Raw genomic sequence first — 6,597 nt, 5'->3', positions numbered from 1 at the left:
TTCACAAGGCAGAAACACGGGCTGGGAAACTCACGTGGGTTGCGATGGAGGTCCTCACGTCGGTGAATGTCGGAGCTCCTGGCAGCTCCATCCCAGCCCATGCCTCCTGAAAATATTGGTTTAGATTTTTACAGGAGCTGGGCTTGGATGTGAAAAAGAAGTAGTGGGCGTCGCTGCTGCCCACTAACTCCTTTCTCATGGCCAGGAAGTCTGTCAGCCACCCGTACTCCTCCTCAGTCAAGGCCAGCTGAGCGGCCCCGAACGCCTGGTTGGTCTTGTGGGAAGCAATCTGTGGAAACAGCGAAAAACGACACAAGAGACGTAAGAGAGAGAGAGAGAGAGAGAGACAGAGAAACCACTCACATTAATAACGTAGCATCCTTCCATTGCCCCCTGTCGCGCTGCCTCCACCTCCCCAATAGTCATATTTTGGAACACCCCACCGCGATGCCCATAGATACAGGCGAGGTAGGCGGTGAGGTGCCCATAAAATGACCACTGGTCCTTCCTGTTGCTAGTCAGTTTGAGACGGGCTGTGAGGGAAAAAAAGACAAGCGTTAAGGGGCATGTGTGTGTTTGTGGTACGCCAAGGTCTGAGAGGTAAGAGGAGGCAAAAACTTACCCAGGATCTCCGGAATGGCGACCTTGGTGGAGGCAACGCACTGGCGGAGAGCGGCCTTCGGGATGAGGTGGCCCTCCTTGGCCTGTTTGACCGCCACCTCATGCACGACCACCCTCCGCCTGACAGAGCGGATCAAATTCTTGATCTCCCTGTTGAGACCGACCATCACCGTGCGGGAGAGCCGGCAGTTGGGCGGCGGGGTCTCGGTCACGTAGGCCAGGAACTGAGAAACGTTCTTTAAATACATTTGCACCGTCGGCTCCGCGATCTTGGCCTGGTTCAGGGAGTTGTGCCAAGACCGCATCCTCGCCGTCTGGTTCAGGAAGGCCAAGCTGGCCAGGTCCGTGTGCCCCGCCGCCATGTAGGCCAGAAAATTCCGGATGCGAAACACCTTCGAACCCACGTTGTTCACCAGCCTCGGAGTGGGGTCGGCGCCCTCCTGGTGGCCGCGGAACTCCTCGAGGAGGAGATCTGCGAAAAGAGAGAAAACAAACACAAGAGCAAATAGGGTCAGAACAAAAACACTGGGGTCGGAACATTGGACGCAGAGGGAGAAGAGATAAAGTACTCACTCAGAACTGGCACGTGGTCAGGGAACGGGTACTTCTCCTGCTGAGGTGGCTGGGCGGGGGCGAGAGGCTGCTCGGCTGGGGCCTCGCCGGCCGGCTCTCCGGATGTCCCGGCACGGGAAACTGCGGAGCGTTAGGGTCGTCGTCGTCGTCCACCGGCATCACCTCCTCCGGAGCAGCGGTTGTGGGATCCTCCAGGTCCAGGGATGAGGCCAGTGGCACCGTCGGGTTGGTCGCCCTCAGCTCGGCGAGGTCCCCCAATATTTTTTTCCGCTTCAGAGCCTGCATCGTCTGCCGACGAGCTGCGGCCGTCAGCTCTGTGTGGCCCTTAAGGTGGCGGTCCATCCGGGAGCTGAATTTGCCGCATGCAGCCACCGGGCAAGGGCCCTTCCGGACGTCCACCCTCCCGGATGGAATGGCCAGCAGCAGCTTGCGCTCGGCCTTGTTGCGGACCCCGTGGCTGGTGGTGAGGTGCTGGCTCAACTGGTGGTAGGCCCTGTGGCAGAGCGGACAATCCTCGATTCCCATCGTCGGCGTCGTCTTGTTTTAAGCAAAAATGACTTAAAGTACTTACTTTTTACCTTAAAACAAAATAGAATTTCTTATGTCATTTTATTTGTCTAATAAATGCTTCTTGATTTAAGAATTTTTAGATATTTGGACTGGAAACAAAACAAAAATACTAACTAAGAAAGCATTTTTTGCAGTGTGAGTGTAAAAAAACCTTGTGGAGTATGAGTTTGAATGACAAAGATTGATCCATCTTTAAAGAATAAAAAATATGAGTCAGCTTCTGTCAAAACATTAAATGAATACAAATGTTAGGCCTTCGGGGGAACTTGGTATTAAATAACTTCCCCGGATTGATCAATTTAGGCCCGAAAAAAAAGTAAAATAGTCACGTACGTGTAATAACGTTTAAAAAAGCTATGTACAATACAACATCATTGCACGATAACACTTTATAGTACAATTTAAGATGATTTACGACTGCATAAACTATGAAGTTAGAGAATAAGGTTAGAGAATCTCACCTTCACTTGTCAAACGTCAGCAGATGTGATCAGTTGAGCGAAATGGTGGGTGTACAGACGCTTGTTTGGAACCAATCCCCAGCCTCGTTAATTGGCACGACAACTGATTTTAAAACAAAACAATCTCCAGACGCTATGTCCAGACAAATGGGTTACTTTCGTTTTTGGTCGTGCCCCTTGCTCCACGTTCCCCAAACTCGAATCGATCACAGCGCCGGATGAGGCCTTTCCAAAGAGCCCACCCACAATGTCCAGCTCACCAGGGTCCCCGAGTTACAGCCGTCCAGCGACCGGGGGGGGGGGGGGGAGGGGGGGGGCGGGCGTCCGTCCCCGGGGCCCGTGACTCTTGCGTTCAGGAGAGGGTTCCCGCGGGACATCCTCACCCGAGTTTGAGCTCTATGCGTCTTCGCGCTGCCAAGATACGAGCCGTTTTGTCCCAGGGGTCAAGAGGTCACCGGCGGACGCCATTTTGATATTAGCCGTGGTTTTCGGCTAATATCTTGGCCAAAACACCACCAAAAATCACGAAATTTTTACCATTCTTTTCAGCACGATTAGACGGTTCCATAGAGCTCGGTGCACGCCGGATCCGTCGAGTTTTGGCCTTGATAATTGCGTTCTTTTTGTCTGTATCTCGGGGCCCCAGGGGCCCACGAGGCCGTGGGTGGTCTCAAAGTAAAGGTCTCGTCCCGTTCTAAACACGATAAAACGTTAGGTGTCCATAGGACCCAGTGGGCCATCGTGAAAAATAAAAATAATCTTTCATTTTTCAGTCACCATCCACAATCACTGGACTCATCACAAACGGGGGTTAGGAAACGCTTAGGAAGGGGCTAGGGCCCTCAAACTCGGGGGCCCGACTCAGGGGCACTAGACGACGGAACTCGGCGAGTTTCGGGCTCCTGCGACTTTCCGTCTCCTTACGGGGGCCGTCCCACGGCCCATTTAAAAGGCATAGCGGTTTCGCGGACGAGCGTCCCTTTTCCGACCTCGCGACCCCTGAACGAGGTCCCAGGGGCCCCAAACTTTCCCGCCCGCACCAGGGGGCCGTGGCGAGTCGGAAAACGGCGCCCCCTAGTCGATCGGCCCTTCCGAAGCGGCGTCCACGAAACCACGGTGGAAAACCCATTCATTTAATGGGTGAGTGGGATTTTGATGGAAATGTCCCAGGGGCCCCAAATTCGGCACGGTGGCCCCAGGGCCCGCCCCGAGTGACGTACCTAAAGCACCGGGCCCTAGAGTGGAGGCAAATATTTTTTAGCCTCTATGCAAAATCTCTCCCTGGCCTGACTCTCACACTGAAACAGCCTTTCCGGCCTTTGAATGATTTGGTGGCGGGGGAGGGGCGATTTTTCGCAAAGGCCCCAGGGCCCCACGCTTCGGGGCCCCGCGTCAGGGGCCCCTGGAGAGTCAGAATCTGAAGTATCGAGGTAACACGACCCTCCGTCTGCGTACGGGGGCCATCCCACGGGCCATTTGACGGCGTAGCGGGTTCGCGGACGAGGGGCCCTTTTTCGACCTCGCGACCCCTGAACGAGGTCCCAGGGGCCCCAAACTTTCCCGCCCGCACCAGGGGGCCGTGGCGAGTCGGAAAACGGCGCCCCCTAGTCGATCAGCCCTTCGGAAGCGGCGTCCACGAAACCACGGTGGAAAACCCATTCATTTAATGGGCGAGTGGGATTTTGATGGAAATGTCCCAGGGGCCCCAAATTCGGCACGGTGGCCCCAGGGCCCGTGCCGAGCGACATATCAAAAGCATATGATGGTGGGGGAGGGGCGATTTTTTGCAAAGGCCCTAGGGCCCCCACGCTTTGGGGCCCCACGTCAGGGGCCCCTGGAGAGTCGGAATCTGAAGTATCGGGGTACCACGACCCTCCGTCTGCGTACGGGGGCCGTCCCACGGCCCATTTAAAAGGCATAGCGGTTTCGCGGACGAGCGTCCCTTTTCCGACCTCGCGACCCCTGAACGAGGTCCCAGGGGCCCCAAACTTTCCCGCCCGCACCAGGGGGCCGTGGCGAGTCGGAAAACGGCGCCCCCTAGTCGATCGGCCCTTCCGAAGCGGCGTTGGCGAAACCACTACGGCGAATACATTCATTTAATGGGCGAGTGGGATTTTGACAGAAATGTCCCAGGGGCCCCAAACTCGGCACGGTGGCCCCTGGGCCCGTCCCGAGCGACATACCAAAGGCGCTAGGCTCTAGAGCGAAGGCAACACTTTCCCGCCCTTTTAACCCTAATCTCGGCCTTGTGCCTCCTCCACTCATGTAACCTAAGAGCCTTTTGAGTGAAAGTTGGTTATAAATGGCACACTTTTTTCAGGAAGGTCCTAGGGCCCCACGCTTCGGGGCCGTGAGTCGGGGGCCCCTGGAGAGTCAAAATATCAAATCTCAACGTGATACGACCCTGCGTTTCCGCACGGGGGCCGTCCCACGGGCCATTTGACGGCGTAGCGGGTTCGTGGACGAGGGGCCCTTTTTCGACCTCGCGACCCCTGAACGAGGTCCCAGGGGCCCCAAACTTTCCCGCCCGTACCAGGGGGCCGTGGCGAGTCGGAAAACGGCGCCCCCTAGTCGATCGGCCCTTCGGAAGCGGCGTCCACGAAACCACGGTGGAAAACCCATTCATTTAATGGGCGAGTGGGATTTTGATGGAAATGTCCCAGGGGCCCCAAATTCGGCACGGTGGCCCCTGGGCCCGCACCGAGCGACGCACCGAAAGCACTGGGCCCTTGAGCGAAGGCAAAACGTTGTCAGCCTCTAACCCTAATCTCTGCCACACGACAGACGCGGGGGCCCCTTTTTTGACCTTTCGGCCCCCAAACGAGGTCCCAGGGCCACCAAACTTTTCCGCCTCAGCCCCGAGGAGACGGCACAGTTTGTAGTGCCTGGCAATCCTGGCCCCCTGCACGGCCGGGCATTGCCCAAGTATGTGCGAACAGGATTCCAACCTATGCGGACACTGCCGGCAAGCTGCACCAGACTTGCTCCTTCCCCGACACCGAAACTCACGAGTGGGATATACTCCAGCACGTAGCTGAAGAGCCGCGATGTACTGTTTTTCGGACAGCCATGCGGGCTTCCTCAACCACGCGTTGCTCACCGTTGAGCCCCTAAAGCCGGATATCCCTACGCCCTGTACTGGCAGTCCCATCCACTTAAGGAATTCATCCTGTCTCCAATCAAACGGAGAAACGCACATGTGGGTCATCGGGCCGGCGGTGTCTCCCCTTTCGTTCGAGATGTTATCACCAACCGATGGCATGTTGGCTTCTGTTCCACCGGCCCTCATCCACGCCCCTTTGAGCTTGGATCGCATGAAGGAGGAGGCCATCAATGCCCCTATGACCTGTTCCGACGAGCAAGCAAGGCGAACCAACCTTCTTGCCTGAATCGATGGGATGTGCCGAGCGAGCTTGCAGATCCCGAGTCTGTGGTGGAAATTCATTATTTCTTATATATATATTGTTTTCCAAACTGTTAATCTCATTTTGTGTTTCTGTGAGGGTTTTCTAACAGCTGAATTGGGGGCAGGAAAGAGCAGATGTAATAAACCAGATAGCCCGGGGAGATAACAAACACCTGGGCACGAGAAAGAATCTTAGTCAGAATACAGGGTGTCGTTTAGTAAAAGTGAAGTCCCAGACCCCCTCCCGAGGGAAGCAGGAGGTCATTTAGATTGTAAATGAAGGCCTTTTGGCTTCTCAGGGACAAAGAACAGCATGACCTGCCCAGGGGGGGTAGAACCAGTCCATACTAGCTTGAGATATAAGATGTCTTTAAGGAAATTTACAGAAACTGGGAAAGGAGGAGTCAAGAATGTCAGAAACCTGTATAAAATGTCTCAGTTTTATTATGTCAGTAGGCTTTCTGTTTCGCAGCTGGGTGGCTGCGGTTGCGAAAAGATTCCTCAAAGAATAAACGCCTTTTCTCATTATTACAATTTTGCCTCTTAATGCTTCTTATGCCTGTTGATGCTGTGTTTCTCATTGAAAATTGAAATTTGCTATTACAAGTCCGCCATCTCGGTTTCTTGCATATAAAAGCCCGTCACAGGTGGACGGCGGCAGATGCAGCCGCTTCTTCACCGCCCCCCTGATCTTCCCATCTGCGGCTCTGAGTACACCATCCGAAACCTCACCTAGGTCAGCCTGGTAGTATAACCGGGGTAATGCAAATTGATTCAGGAGGACTACCCTTTGCGAGGGTTTAAGGAGGGATTTTCCTATGTTCCTGACCCATCTGTCCAGAGACTCCACCAAGTTAGGCCCGGAAACCCCTAGCCAGGGGTTGATCTTAACACCAAGGTACTTAATCGATTCCGCAATGGTGGTTTGCTGCAGGGCCCTGCCCCCCAGAACCCATGGGGCGCAGT

The sequence above is a fragment of the Rutilus rutilus genome (assembly GCF_951802725.1).
Source record: "Rutilus rutilus genome assembly, chromosome: 25".
Taxonomy (NCBI): domain Eukaryota; kingdom Metazoa; phylum Chordata; class Actinopteri; order Cypriniformes; family Leuciscidae; genus Rutilus; species Rutilus rutilus.
This window is presented reverse-complemented; position numbering follows the sequence as displayed.